Genomic DNA, 16,092 nt, shown 5'->3' with positions numbered 1-16,092 from the left:
CGAAGAAAAATCAACGAACATCACTAACCAGGGCTGGGTTCGCACATTAAACTTCATAGTTACTATCATTATGCCCATTTGGCAGATGAAGACATTGAGCTTTAGAAAGGTTATGTGCCTTGCCTATGGCCACACAGCTAACAAGTGGATTATAAAAAGGTGGAAGGTGGTTTCAAACTCAGATCTGTCCAAGTTCAAAGAGCAAGTACTGAGCTGCACCAACAGTTGCCCCTGTGATCTTAATTTTCATTCGGTGTATTTAGAGAAACCCTCTACTATATGATTAACGCCTCCTGGTCTTGGTGGTCTGCAAAACAATCTCAAACCAAAGTGGCTCATCTCCTAAAGGCTTTCCAACTTTTTTTTTTTTTTTAAACGTGGCAAGAACATCTTCTCACCAGATAGTTTGGAAAAATCTCTTAACTTTAACCTGAGGATGTGCGTATATTTTTTGGTTTTGGATTAAAAGTGTTCTCTCTGTTGCTGAGTCATCTCTTCAATGTTTACTTGATGCTAGACCTTGCCATTCAGTGCAGGGAGGTGAAAAGATTGGAAATTGTAAATCAAAGCCTAACCATATCCACCCCAGAAAAATCTCATCATCACGAAAAGCTTCCTCCCAAGCCCTGAAACTGCCTCCTTCTTGCCTTCTCTCCCTGTGCTTTTACTGCATGTCTGATAAATTGCAAGAGTTACTCTTCTGAGCATGTCTGGAAACTTAGCAGATGGAAATAGTTATGTTTAGTTAATTCCCCTGATGTATAAGATAGTGTTAACTAAAAAAAAAAAAACCCATTCTGCATTTGCCTCCCATGGGATTTGGCCTCCTCTTTGCTCATCACTGTGTTTTTGGAATTGAGTGCAATGCAGGTGAAGCCCGTATAGGAGGCATCCCACACACAGATCATGAGCTTTACTGTCTGAGGAGGCCATCTCGTTCTGCTTAGCTGGACCCCCACCCAGAAACCTGAGACATCACCCCTCCCGGAAAGGGGTCCCTTCTGTGACTGCACTGACCACAGCATCCAAAGGAGGAAAATCGGTGCAACAGATGCTCTGTCCACAGATGTCAGAGGAATAGGTAGGTAGAAGAGCACAAGTGGCAGGAGTGGGCATAAAAGCTGGTCACGATGGCTCAACATGCTTCTAGCTGTAATCTGGGGACAGAGTCAAGCTTGAAAGCAAAAAGAGAAGTTATAAGATAGTTTAGCTATGAATAATGTAGACTCAAAAAAATGGTGTCATAAGAAAAATGGGGGGTTATTTTTCTCATCTAAAGAGAAATCTATAAGGTGGGAAGTACAAGTATGGAAGGAAGTTATCAGGGACCCAGGATTCCTATACCTTTCTGTTCTGTCAGTGTATGACTTTGAATCTTAAGGTGGCCTCTTGGGCACAAACTGGCTGCTGGATCTTCAGCTGTCACATCTAAGTTCCAGGCAGGAAGGATAAGAAGGGTAAAAGGTGCATATCAGTTGGATTAGCTTCTTCCTGCTTCTCCTTCCACCTTCTAGTAAACTTCCCCAGAATCTCCAACTCCCGTCATCTACTCAATACTCTCTTTCTGCTGTATGTATAGACCAGAACTTGGTTGTTCATAGGCCAAAAATATGGCTACTCCTCTCTGCAGGGGATGCTGAGGGATATAGGTTTTTTTAGCTGGACATATTGCCTTTTTTAGCTGGACATTTCCCCTGATGTTACGCATCAGGGGAAATCAATATGCTCTGTGGGGTAGCTTGAGGCATTTGCCAAGTTGTCTTCTCTCCTGGTGCTGTCATTTATAAAATTATCAAAGCAAACTTTGGCATACAAGTTTGCTATAAGCTGACCTCTCTACTTGTCTCAAATTTTACGCTGTTTTTTCTGTCCCCTGCCCCCCAATAGCTCTCTTTCCAGGTCTCTATGTGGCTGGCTTCGTAAGTGTCACCTTTTCATGGAAGCTGTTCCTGGAATTTAATGTCCCTGCCTGCCCAGTCACTCTCTGATCACACCACTCTGTTTTATTTTCTTCTTGCCACTCTCAGCCTGGGACAGGTTTATTTGTCTGTGGTCCATGTCTCCTCACCAGAGTATGATCCGCTGGAGAGCAGGCACTTTGCTTCTCTCGTTCGGCCATTTCAGAATTCCTGTGGAAACATAGTTTGAGATTACGTGACTTTGAGAAGAAATGACATTTCACAAATCACTGCAGTGGCACCTACTTCCTGTGTGGCGATGGATGAAGAACAATAGCTTGAAGAATGCTGGGTCTCTGGGGTCTCTCTTGAGCACATGATCTGCCTCACTGCTCTACATTTGCCCCCAGCTCCTGGTTCAGATTTGGACCTCAGCCAAATTGCAAGTTGGCACCTGACTTTGACCCCCAGGGTCACTCTAGAAGAGAAGGAAACTGGACTACAAAATCCCAGTAAGGTACAGGTGTGCCAGGCACCCGTGCTCTGTGATGGTGGGAATGATGGCTGAGTCTGTGGTCAAGAAGAGATGCGTACATCCCTCTGATGGATGGTGGCTGCCCCCGGAGTGCTGATGGTTCAGGAAACGATTCCAGGCCTGGGCCTGGGGAGGCAGCTGTGGGGAGGTTCAGGCTGGCATCTGGCCTGGTAGGGCTGAGAAGCAGCTGAGATTCAGCTGTGGAAGTCAGCAGGAGTGCTCCATGCAGGCAAGAAGTGGAGCGAGGCCCTCGCCTCCCCAACTTCCCGCAGCCCTTGGATGTGGGAAAGGCCTCCTGAGCCTGCACTTTTCTTAGGCGGTCCCTTCTAGGGACATATTTACATGTTCATTTTCTGCTTTCTGAAGCCTGGAGCCTTCATCATTATACGTTTGGTGTGGGAAAAGGTAAAATGCCTCTATCAGTCAGGGTTCTGCAGAGAAAGAGAAACAGAACCAGTAGGTTCTCCATAAAAAACAGAACCAGTACGGTATATAATAAATATCTATACTTATATCTGTATCTATCTCTATACACATATATGAAATATATAATATACACACATATATGCACGTGTATAAATGCATATATGCAAATAGATGCATGTCCACGTATGTATGTAAATATTAACATACATGTATGTATATATTTACATACCTGTATATGCAGAGAGAGAGAGAGTTATTTCAAGGAATTGACTTATGTGACTGTGGAGGCTGGCAAGTCCAAAATTTGCACGGCAGGTTGGAAATTCTCAGGCAGGAGCTGATGCTGCAGTCTTGAGAAGAGTTTCTTCTTTCTCAGGAAACCTCAGTTTTTGCTAAGTCCCTTCCACTGATTGGATGAGGCCCACCTACATTATCAAGGATCATCTCCTTTATTTAAAGTTAACAGGTTGGAGATGTTTACCCCATCTACAAAATACCCCACAGCAACATCTAGACTAGTGTGTGATTGAATAACGGGGAACTGTCACCTAACCAAGTTGACACGTAGAAGTAACCCTCACAGTGCCCCTGGGAAGAGTCCTGATTCAGCCCTATGCTTCGCTCTCTGCACCGCTGAATGAGGAGGACAGCATCACGGTCACATTTCTGCCTGACCGAATATTCACACACTTCAACCAGGAGGTGAGTGACACCCCTCCCCGCGTCTCCTGCTTAGTTTGAAGCCCTGGGTGCAGCAAGAGCCATGCCACAGAGCTGTGGGTGTTCCAGGGAGTGTTGCCCTGCAGCTGTGCTTCTCAAAGCTGATTTCCCTAGCCACCTGCATCAGAATCACCAAGTGTTGTTAAAGTGCAGATTTCTGGGCCTGTCGGTACAGCTGAATCGGAACTCTTGCACTTTGCACAAGCTTCCAAGGTGTTTCAGAATCATTTCCATTCATGAGCCAGTGAAGATCTTGTGGTTTCACCATCCAGCAAATTTCTCTCAGGCTGGGCTGAAATGTATTATTTTAGGGTAATTTTCCTGGCATATTAATGCTTAATGATTTCCTTTAAACTTCTTCCCCCTTTGAATCCAATTTCGCAGAACCAATTGAATAATTCAAGTTCACGTAATTATCTAGAGATCAGCCTCCCGTTCTTTCCTTGGAGATGGATGTAGGCGAGAAATAGTTAAGTGGAAAACTCACTTCTCTCCTTCTCCAAGCAGCTCTTTGCAGGCATGAGCGTTCTGCAGAAAACTCAGTGCCTTTGAGATGGAGAGTGTGCACTTATTTTATTCCCACTGTGTACCGGGCATGGGTCTGATTTCTGTGTGGGAGCTTCTTCCTCTGCTTGCCTGGGGCTGCCTAGTTTGAGCCTCCTCAGCACCCCAAAGCCCAGAGCCTGCAGTTTGTGCATAATTCCAGTATTCATTTGAGATTCAGTTTATTTCCATGTAATATGCATGTACCTACTATGTGTAAGCACCATGCTAGGCTCTGGGGGAAGAGGAGGAAACAGATACAAACGTAAGGAAAAGGAGGTCCCTGCTGTCTGGGAGCTGTGGACCAATTGAGAGAGACATTATTAGAGTGCAAGAAAATATCAAGTCAGTCTAAGCCGAGGAGCAGACTGCTTCCTTCACAGAGTGGGGGGCAGGCTGTATGGAGGCAGTGTCGTCGCTGCAGGGTGAGAGGGAGCAAGTCGTCCAGAAGTCAAATGGGACCGCAGGGGCGAGAGCAGGAGGGTTGACAACCATGGCAAGCCCTCTGTGCATAAAAGATGTCAGGCTGTATTTTTGTAACCGGTTTTAGCTTGTACGTCTGGACTGTGGAGATGAATGGGCTTTGAGAAGCTCAGTACCTGGAACAGAGGCTGTTAAATGAGCACTGTTCAGTATGCGGCCAGCTGTGCTGACCAAACCCTGGGCAGGCTGCTCTCAGGTCTTCTCTCTCATCGTCACCGCAGCCGGCATGCTGCCCTCAAGCTCCCGGGACTGACAAATGGAGCAGGAAAAGCAACCTCCCAAATCCAGTTTTCTCAGAAAAGAAAGGTTCTCCCAAAGAAGGAGTATTGGATAGACATCCTGTGACCTCTGAAATGTCTGGGTTCTGTCTTCCCAAGTAACAGGCACTCCCGACATTTGAGGTGGTGGGCATGTGAGCACTTTGCCTGAGGTGGGGGATGGGAATTCTTTCAGTTCCACTGCCCTCCTTTTCAGAGTGACTTCAGACCTCAAGAGCTGCACACCTGCCTTAGAGAGAAGAGAGGTTTCTATCCCAGGTCCCTGCACTGGCTTTGAAATCCGGTGTGGCTCTAAACAGGGCAGGACAGATGCTCTCCTGATGGTCCAGTTGATTTTTCAGCTTCAATCCTGTTAACCTAATGCTACCCCTTGGGTTGCTGAGTAATCCCCACCAGGGTCTTCGGTACCTACCTAACTTCTGTTTGAGAGATTTACATGTGAGTTTGGGCACGTTGTTACCATGTGCAGGCACTCAGCAGTGTTTGCGAATTAAGACTGATGACATGGTTAGCCACCTACACAGATTGCTTAAAAGTCATTAATTCATGACATTAATGTGTTTGACGAATTTCTTCAGATACGAATCAGCTCATTTCTGGGAGGGTGGGGACATGTTGCCTCTAGCGTTTCCACATGACAGATCACCAAGTGATGGGTTTTCCCGAGAGTGGTCCCTCTACCACCTGCTCCTCAGGAACCCAAGGAACTGGTTCAAACTGCAGATTCCAGAGACGCACCCAGATGAACGGAATCAGGCTCTCTGGGAATGGGACCAGGAACCTGTATATTTATCAAGCTCCCCAGGTGACGTTTGAGGGCCCTGCCCTGGAGGTTCCCTATGCTGAACTTTGGCTCTTTCAAGGATGGCAACATACAAGAGGAGGCTTTCTGGTCACTTGAGAGATGTGTGGCTTGCTAAGAAGTTGCTTTGCTGGGTGCACAGTCAGGCAATTCAGAATCAAGGAATGAGGACAGACAGAGAAGAAAGAACAGAGAGACACAGGAGGACCCAGCCCACGCTGCTCACTAATTTTGTAGACGTGATGGGCCCAAAAGTTTGAACTTTGCTGTATCTTGGGATCCTCCAATCAGGTCAAGGGGGAGGAGCCAGCAAGCCTGGAATTCCTTAAAATAGTGCCCCTCAGACTTGAGACTGCAGAGTAAATCAGAATCACTTGGAGGGCTTGTTGAACCGCAGTTTCTTGGGCTCCACTCCCAAAGATTCAGGTTCAGTAAGTCTGGGGAGGGACCAGGACAAACAGCGGGGCCCAGGTGTAGGGTGCGGATGCAACTTCTTATGAAGGGAACAGAGCTCTTGATCCTGAATAGGATGCCTGTTTTGGGGGGTGTAGAGGAGAAAAAAAAATCCTTTTCTCTCCAACTTCCTAGATTCTCTGGCTAGGGCCCTGGAAATTAACCTGACTGATTAACAAGAGAGAAAACCAGAGCTTATAGCACGTGCAGTATGCATACACACAGAAGAAACTCAGTGCTGAGTAACTCAGAGGGTTGGTTAGAACTTAGGCTTATATAGTTAACATTTGAGCAAAGAACAGTAAACGTGTAGAGAAGTGACAAGGAACAGGAAAAGGGCTTTAGGCTTCCAAGGGTAGCAAAGAGCGGGAAGGCAAATATGTGGAGAGAACTAAGAGAAAATAGGGGTTGTTCCGGTAAGGTTTGTTATGTAGATTCCTCTGGGTGCCATCTCTGGGCTGGTAAGTTCTCTCCAGTGATTTAAAGTCTGAGGCTGCTTTTAGGCAAATGTGGGGCAGGCAGAGAGCGATTTTTCGGCATATTAGCTTTTTCTCAGTAGTCTCCAACTCAAAAACTCCTTACACCAAAGTGGTGTATTTTGGGGTTGCATAGTCTGATCCCCTAGAAGGGCTGTGCTCACTCTTGGCCCCATCTCTGGATTTCCTCTTTCAGAACTCCTTGTGGCCAGAGTCAACCTGGTGTCTTCTAAGACGAGTGTCCCTCCCCTCATTCTGTGCTCCGTAAGGCAGGAGTCCCCAACCCCCTGGCCGCGGACGTGCAGTGGGCCACGGCCTGTTAGGAACCGAGCCGCACGGCAGGAGGTGAGCGACGGGGCGAGCGAGTGAAGCTTCATCGGCCGCTCCCTGTCGCTGCCCATCGCTCGCATTACCGCCTGAGCCACATCCCCCCCTTCCCCAGCACCCAGGTCCGTGGAAAGATTGTCTTCCACGAAACCTGTCCCTGGTGCCAAAAAGGTTAGGGACCACTGCCATAAATTATATGGAATATAATAGTTTTTCATATAGCCTGGAAATTTCCTAAATGTTATAAAAAATTATAAAGGACTGAGTACTAAATAAACATTGTTAAGTCAAAACATTGGCAACCTGTTAAATTCTAAAAATAATGAGTAGATTCTGCACTATCTGTAATTTAGGGTTGTAACTAGTGATTCATTTATTTCACTAAAAAGAGGGGAACAAGATAGCTTAATTTGCAAATACTCAAGTACCTGGCATTTGCAAATATAGAGCATGTATCACCTTGTTGAACCCTCATCTCCCACATCATTTTGATGTGCTGTCAGCCCCCAACGTGTACACTTGCTACTATTCCTGCTGAATTTACAGTTCTCACATGGGGAAGCTGCATTCCTTATGACCATTAACCAAAAGCTTTGCAGGGTCATGTCCAAAGTGGAGAACTGGCTAAGTCCAGCATAGAAAGCAGAGGTCGGTAGAGAGACCTCTCACTCCTAATGCCGGCCGAGGAATTAGGAATTCCTTCCAGCTCTCACACTGAATGCAGCTTTGTCTACTTTCCATCATTCTTAGACATCAGGAAGAAGAATTGAGAAACTCAGTGGAGGTGATTCCCACTGGAGGTGGCAGGAGGTTGTACTTGAGAATCCTGCCACATACCTCACATCAGCTCCTCAGATAATCTCACCGTTCTTCATTCTCATTTCATCCTTAACCCCACTCTTCTCTCTCTCTGTGGTTGTTACTTCTTTGCCAAGCCCTCAAGGTGGATAAATTTGTAACTTTAATAATGTGGTAAAGAACCTGCAGTTATTTTGCTCGGAAAAGGTGTATAAAGAAGGCTGCATAATTTTTGTTTCGTGTTTCCCCATAAGCAGCCCATCTGCTTACTCATCATGGCTTTTGGAATTTTAGCCTTTGCATTGGAAAAGTGTTCGGATTACTTTAAGCTTCAGGTATAATTAAGTCTATAAAATGCATGTTTGTTGCTTTTTTGGTTGAAAGTAGTAAAAAGGGAGAAAACTGGAAAATGGGATGAAAATGTTCTAGAAAATTAACTCATAGTAGATCTGTTAAAAATTCTGTGGCGGTATTAAGATACAGTTTCCCAAGGCTGCTTCTGAATAAGAAAAAAGAATGCATTATAGTAATTTGAAAAAAGAATCTTCTTGTTGAAGAAAACATAATTTCTGACCTTTCATTTATTCTTAGCTTTCCAATATAATACCCTACGTATAATACATACACGTGTGCACGCGTGCATGCGCGTGCGTGTGCACACACACACACACACACACACACAGATATACTCACATACTCTGAGAGACCAACTGGGAAAAATTTTGCTGGCTAAGGAAGTCAAGATCTTACAGATAGTCTATTAAGATTTCAAATTCACATACAGGAGCTTTGTATTAATAAGTGGAAGTGGATTCTTTACTTGAGCTTGAATAAATTGGAAACAATTTAGAATTAAGATTCGAAAACCATGCTTTTTCTTCTCTTTAGATCGGATTCAGACTTGCTTTGAATTGAGCACTGAATAGTCCCATAATGTTTGTATTAGTTTATGCCTTACAAACTGCTTTCCCATTCATTATAGCTTTGGATCTTCCTGCAATTCTAAGTCACATAGTGTGGTGATCATGATTATTTTTTTCTCTCCATGTTACAGATGAGGAAACAGTGCTCCAGAGAAATTGATGACTGTTCAGCATGAAGCAGCAAGTAGTGGTAAGGCTGGACATTGAATCCAAGTTATCGTCACATTTTGTCTGTTATTGTCTAGTATCCAGTGTTTGCTCTGGGTTGGGTGCCAGACTGGGCACAGGGGCCAAAGGCAATAGAACTAGTCTGACCACAAGGACTCTGAACAGTAGAAGTGCAGAGTATACAAACTATGTGAAACTGTTGGATTGGGGAGGATTTACTGATTGATTCTGTCCAAGGGGAGCTGAAGGCCCTATAATGCTCCCCAGAGTGATAGGCCCCCTGGGGGTTGAGGATGAGTGGGGTCGTTGGGTGGGGAGTTGGAGGACAGAGGGCAAAGAAAGGGAGACACAAATGTCCAGCGGCTGGGAAGACACCAATAGTCCAGTGGGACTCAACCCACAGTTTTGTGCCTTTTGAGCACTTCTATTCACTAAAAGATGAAATTACTATTGGAATCTGTTCTTATTTTCTTGCCACTCCAAACTATACAATGGAACTGGGAATCCCTGAGAACTGGAATTTCTTATTGACTTCAGAAACACTAATTCTCATGAGGCCAAGCTGTATGGTTAGACTCCTGGCTCTTACTGATGCTGTCAAAGAAGAAAACTTGTCTCTTTGCAAAGTTTCAGTTCAGTTTTTCCATTATTTTCTTTGACATAAAAAGGTAAAATCAATCCAAGAAGAATATTGGCAAACTCAAACCTGTCCGATTCATTAGTACATCGGTTTGAATAATACATATTTACTGATTGTTTTGTGACAGGACCACAAAAAAAGTTATATATGATATTCTTAAATTGTATTGAAATCGCTGTCAGGTCTTTAGGGTTCAATATTCCTTGAGCAGCAGGTGATAAAGTTCAAAATATCAGTGCATGCAATTTTCTGGGCTCTGCTGGAATGATTAATGGTTTGGCCTCGATTTGAATTGGGAAAGAGGTATAAGGCAAGATCAGTTATAGGTGAACTTGGACTTCATTACCATGGAGCAATTGGTAATTCAGCGCTGTTCTCTGAACGTATCTGGAGCTAGCGGGAAGGGGACAGTGAGTGAGGAATGCATGGTCTGGACCATTGGGTTCCAACTGGGCTCAGATGGGGCTTGCTGGCACGTAGTCTTCTAATTGAACTGATACTACAGCATAAACTCCTGGCCTTATTAGCTGCTTCATCTGTTATTTTCTGCTTACAGAAGTATATATCCTCACTGCTAAACATTTGCATATTATGAAATATCTTGTTGCTAAGTGAGAATTCACCACCCCTCTTGCTATCTCAGAGAAAACCACCATTATGAATTGGGTATTCTTGCAATTATTATTTTTTTAATTTTATTGAAGTATAGTTGATTTACAATGTTGTGTGAGTTTCTGTGGTACAGCAAAATGACTCAGTTGTATATATATATATTCTTTTTCATATTCTTTTCCATTATGGTTTATCACAGGATATTGAGTATATTTCCCTGTGCTTTAGAGTAGAGAACCTTGTTGTTTATGCATCCTATATATACTAGTTTGCATCAGCTAATCCCAAGCTCCCAATCCCCGACCCCCCTCACCCTTGGCAACCACAAGTCTGTTCTCTGTGTCTGTGAGTCTGTTTCTGTTTTGTAGATATGTTCATTTGTGTCATATTTTACATTCCACATATAAGTTATATCATACGGTCTTGCAATTATTTTTGTGCTCATACTGCCACTCATTTATTTATTAACATAGGAAAGATCAAGTAATATATTTTGAGCTTGATTTGTAACTTAATATCTCTCTGCATTAAAAATAAATAAATAAACAGTCTCCATGGGTCTGGGCCTGGTTCGCCTCAGGCTGTCTCTGGTCAGCAGCTGCCTGGCCCCCGTCCTCACTGTCCTCCGGTCAGGCCTCTTTCAGCTGCCAAAATAGCATTGTTCCAGGATTAATGTTTTCCTCAACTGGAGTCACTTAAGCGCACTGGGCGTGGGACAAGAGGTTGGCTCAGGCACTGGCTTATTCTTGCTGTGTGTGCCTGGTGCCCTGGGACCTTGCCTGGGTTTTTGTTTCTTTCTTGGCGGCTCTTCCTGCTCAAGGAGACTAAATAGTGGAATGGATCAGAATTTGCATTCTGGAGTTGGTGGCATCCAGGTTTCTTAATCTCAGTAAGCCTCAGTTTCCTTGTCTGTAAGTGGCAGTAGTAATGGTACCTACATTACAAATTTGTGCCTGTGAGGATTAATTGAAATCCTTTATGTAAAGCACTTAGCCCAGTGCCTGTGACATTGTAAGCTCCCAGTAAATGACAGTTTATATCCTCTGACTAGGTGTGCAGGCTCAGGAGGACAAGGACTGGCTGTCTTTTCCCTGCTGCATCCCCAGTGCTCGGCTCATGGAAGATTCTAGATAAATATTTGTTGAAGGGATGAATTCCCACTGGTTGCCTGCACTGATCAGGGGTCCTTTAAGACCCCTTTAAGATCAGGCCAGTCCTTCAAGCTGGAAGGAGAATCTAGAAAGGAGAGTTGGAAGGTCAGAGAAAAGTCATTAACCAGCCCTCCAGAAGTACTAACCTGGGTGGAAAAGTCGGAGCTTGCGGGTGAAACTGAGAAACTGCCGCTTAGGTCCCGCTGCTGGCGCGGGGCTACCCAGAGTCGAGGCCAGGGCAGAAGTCTCTTGTCTCTGTCTGAGGTGGGCCTGGACGTGCTGTTGGTCAGCAGGGTGGCATTTGGGAAGAAGAGCTGGATGCACTTTGAGGGGAGAGCAAGGGGAACTGAAACCCAGCTGCACTTCAGCCTCTCTTTTCCCCTTGCGTAGCCATGATGACCTTCCCGAAGCAATGGCGCTGCTTCCCTTCCCCATTGCAGATTGTAGCCAAATTTCTACCCTTGCCAGCTCTCCTCCAGATCCATAAATATGCCCCCAGCTCAGCCAAGTTGATTCAACCAATGAACCACTCTTTGAACCTGATGCCTGTGCTGGAGTAAAACACAACACTTCGGTCATCAAGCTGCTGATGAATCCCATGGCTTTTTGCCAGGGTGATCGGAATGGCTTCCAACAGCCGGCTCTACCACGCTAGATCTCCTTACTCATGTGAATGGAAGGTCCAGGGCCCAGGATGGGTACGCACAGATGTCCACTGTGTGGGTCTGTCTCCGAGTATAATGATGCTGAAGCTTATGAGCTGTGGTAGCAGCAAGGTCTTCTGGGATTTCGCTCGTCTGTAATTGGCTTTTACTGTTGTGGGTTTTGTGAGTGTCAGAAATAATGAGATGACATTAGGTTCTGACATGGCATCATTAGAGGACTGGTAATGTAGATTATGAACATGCATTCATATAAAGGAGGGTAATAAATCAAGTGGACAAATGCTCCAGAAGTAATGAAGGTCGTGTCCAAATATATACTCTTCTGAGGTACATTAACACCAGCAATGAATAATTCATGGCCCTATCCTCCGGAGGTTTGTAGGTGCCCAGCTAAAATAACAGTTCTCTGGCCATCAGAAAAACCCATGGTGAGCGTCTTTGTTAAGAAGTCTGAAGATCGTTTGTGCCACGGATAGGGTTGGGTGGGATGCTGATTAGTTCATCAGGAGTGGGAGGCAGGGCTCGTGACGACACAGCTTTCCAAAATGGAATTCTCCCGAGCACAGTCTTACGTGCCTCTACACGATTCCAGCAGTATTATGGTTCTCGAAAAAAAAATTGTTTAGCAATTTATGACAGTCATTAAATTGCTCAGACTCATGAATGAGCATCATTTTCCCTTCCAAGAAACACTGCAAGCTATGTATTTTACCGCACTCGAGAATGAACCAGTGCAAATGTTTGTCTCTGGATATAGAAGCCCTTTTCTCATGTGCTGGGTATTTATGAGAATTTGCACTGCTCTGCTCGTTATAAAATTCAGAACTTTTAGCACCATTGTTCAGAGGAAAGGGAAGGCTGGGAGCTACATTTGTGGGTTGCCAGTTATGTGGCAACCTTTTCCTACAAGTAGACTGTCAATCCAGATAAAGTGTTTTCAAAGGTCATGTCTTTTGCCCCCAAGCCAATATATCTCGTACTATCCCAATGATAGCCAAGTAGCACAAGCTTTTGGGGAGGGTGGAATGTCCATCAGTGCTGGTCCCTGCCTGTCCCTGTCTACCTCCATCTGTCCCAGTGTATCTCTTTCTGTCTCCATCCTTGTCTCTGTTCACTCTGTCGGAAACCCTCTCCTTACCTTATATTTTTTTTTATGCTGAAGGATGATACACATACAGAAGAGCGCCCAAATCACGAGAACTCAGCTCAGGGCATTCTCATAAACTCTAATCAGCATCCTAGAAGTCCCCTTCTAGTCCCTGCCTCTCTGCAAGGGCAGCCACACCCTTGCCTTCTAACAGCATAGACACATTTGCCTGTTTCTACACTTTACATGAGTGGAATCACGTGGCTTTTTTTCAACGGACATTTTGCTCATGCGGCTCGTCCACATTGTGCGTAGCTGCAAGCTGCTGGTTCCCATTGCGGGCACTGTGGCCCTGAGTGCGCACACCACAGTTTATTGATCCATTCTGCCATCAGTAGGCCTTGGGAAGTTTCTGATTCGGGGCTGTTAAGGAGAGTGTCCCTAGGAACATTCTAGAACGTGTCCTCTGTTCAGCGTATGCCCACGTTCCTGCCATGCACGTATTCAGAAGAAGAAACGTTGGCTTCCTGTTCTTTTTATTGCAGTGTTTACCTATCCTTCAGCCACCTCAGTCCTCATCGAAATGAAGAGGGAGACAGTGCTGCTTAGGCCATAAACTCAGGTGTGCAAGAAATATCACTTTATGTTTTTGCTCAAATCTAAACTCTTAAGTTCTCACACTACCAGGCTGTGGGAATCCCATCCTAGTCATTTAGGGATTCCCTTTATTCCCAGGATTGTGACTGGAGCCAAGAAGGGGAAGGGGTCTCTAGCCGCCGTCAGTCCCTCTGCCGATCAGGTCACCGTTCAGGCCAAAGACTTGTTCTGCGCTGTGCTGGGGGTGTGCAGCTGCGGGGAGGCTGGGACCCTCGCCACCTCTGACCATCTCCTTCAGGGCCCCCTACCCTGGGTCTGACTGCCTCCCTGGGGGGCGCCAGATCCCTGCCGCTCTCCTCCTCACCTCAGGAAACCTCTTCTTCAGCGGGAAGACCCTCACTGCATCATCCTGCTTCTCTGGAACCCCTCTGCCACTTCCTCACGTTTTGCCCAACTTGATGGGCCCAGGATTTGGGAAAACAAAAGCCAAGATGTTTCAGGCTCGTTGCGTTCTGCTCTGGCCCATTCCTGCCACCTGCTTCAATAGGGAAAGGTGACAATTCAGGAGAAAAATAGAAATCATCTCCAGGTGTCAGTCTTTGCTTGGCTAACAGGTCGGGAGGGTGGTGGCTGGAGGCACATGTGACGTGGGTGGTGCCACTTGATAAGAGCTGCTGTCTGTGGCCTCAGGCCCTGCCCAGGTATGGCGGTCTCTCTTTTATGGGACTCTTGTGATCCCTGTTTGTCCTGTCCCAGGAAGTGGGGAAAGGGTCTCAGGTGGAGAGAAGGAAGGCATGAGAGACTGCGAGTGAAGAAAGAGAAAGATGGAAGCTGTTGGGGGAACATAGGCACGGAGAGATTGTCAGCGAGAAGACACAAGTGTCAAAATACAGCAGTTACCAACCTGGGACATGTGCTAAAGTGGCTGAAATGTTGACAGTCTGACAGCCTCATGTCCTGAGAGATGCCTGCAAGCTCCCGTGGTGAGAGAATGCTCACCCCTGTTTTCATTTTCTAGGACTTCCAGGACAAAGTACCACAAACCAGGTGGCTCAAAACAACAGACATTTATTCTCTCACGTTCTGATGTCTAGAAGTTCAGATTCAAGGTGTTGACAGGGCCATGCTTCCTCAGCGGGCTCTGGGGAAGAATCCTTCCTTGTCTCATCCTAGCTTCTGGTGGTTGCCAGCAATCTTGGCCTTCCTTGGCTGGCAGCTGTGACACTCCAGTTTCTGCCTGCATCTTCACATGGCCATCTCTGCATGTGTTTTCTTCTAAGAATGCCAGTCATTAGCTTAGGGCCCACCCTAATCCAGTGTGACCTCACCTTAACTCATTATATCTGCAAAGACCCAATCTCCAAATAAGGTCTCATTATTATAAGGTATTGTCTCATGTGATTATGGAGGCTAAGTTCCACAATCTGCCCTTCAAACTGGTGACCCAGGAAGGCTAGTGATGTAGTTTCAAGGCCTGAGAGCTCTAGGGCCAGGGGCGTAGATTCCAGTCCAGGTTTGAAGGCCTGAGAATGAGGAGCAGGGAGGACAGGAGAAGATTGATGTCCCAGCTCAGGAGTCAGGCAGAGGGAGGGCAAAGCCAGCCTTTCTCTGTCTTTTTGTTCTCCTCAAGCCCTCAGTGGATTGAATTGGTGCCCATCTACATTGGGGAGGTCAGTCTGCTTTACTCAGTCCACCAATTCAAATGCTAATCTCTTCTGGAAACACTGTCACAGACATGCAGAAATAATGTTTAATCAGATATCTGGGCATCCGATGGCCCAGTCAAGCTGACACATAAAATTAAGCAACACAGAGGCTGTTATAAAGCTGCGAGCAGGGTTAAGAGAGAAAACTGATGCATAGTGCAGGACCCTGGTGTGTTTCTATCACCCCTTGGCTAGAGAGGGCAGTCGCTAGAGCCCAGAGGAGGAGCTGAAGCTGGAGGAGAGGGCCTCCCAACAGGAGCCGTGGCCTTTGGTCGAGGGACCTGGTGAAACTGCAGAGACCAAGAATGGGCCGGGGGCATGGATGCCCCAGCCTCACTTTCCTCCCTCCCTCCATTTCCTGGCAGTGCCTCTCATGGTGGAACCGAGTGCCAGTCCCGTGGGCACTGTCCCTGAGGAGCTTCCAGGACACAGTGCGGAGTAGAGGAAGGTGGAGGGTGGAATTAGTGGGGGTTAGTGTAAACCATCCAGACTTGAAGCTGAGGTTCTTCTGCTGGTGTGAGCATGGGGTGAAGAGGAACAAGCCCAGAGAGTGGACGGAAATCCATGCCACTGAAAACACCCATTTGCAACTAATGAGCTGCAATTCATTACAGGCAATATCTGCAGGACAATTTCTAGTTTTCAACCGGCAGAATCAGTTCCTTTCTTTCCATGAAAGAAAAAGCAATCTAGACCTTTTTGGATAGAGAGTTAAGAAAACACCAAAATCTTACGGCCACAAATGGTTTTGCCAAGAGTCGGAGCACTCCTAGAACAGAGAATGACAAAGATACTCAAAGGACA

The 16,092-nt window shown here is 45.9% G+C and overlaps 1 protein-coding gene across 9 annotated transcripts in view; it reads left to right on the top strand.

The window, feature by feature from the left end:
• PLPP4 (phospholipid phosphatase 4) overlaps positions 1 to 16,092 on the top strand; it is a 491,600-nt gene that overhangs the window by 207,432 nt on the left and 268,076 nt on the right. For all 9 annotated transcript variants that reach the window (XM_079900497.1, XM_079900493.1, XM_079900491.1 and 6 more), the window contains one exon: positions 8,794 to 8,852. The gene's annotated coding sequence lies outside the window, so the exon portion shown is untranslated. The remainder of the gene's footprint in view (positions 1 to 8,793; positions 8,853 to 16,092) is intronic.

This window comes from Stenella coeruleoalba (genome assembly GCF_951394435.1).
Source record: "Stenella coeruleoalba genome assembly, chromosome: 16".
NCBI lineage: Eukaryota > Metazoa > Chordata > Mammalia > Artiodactyla > Delphinidae > Stenella > Stenella coeruleoalba.
Note: the sequence above shows the minus strand (reverse complement) of the source record. Positions and strands in the feature narration are given on the sequence as shown.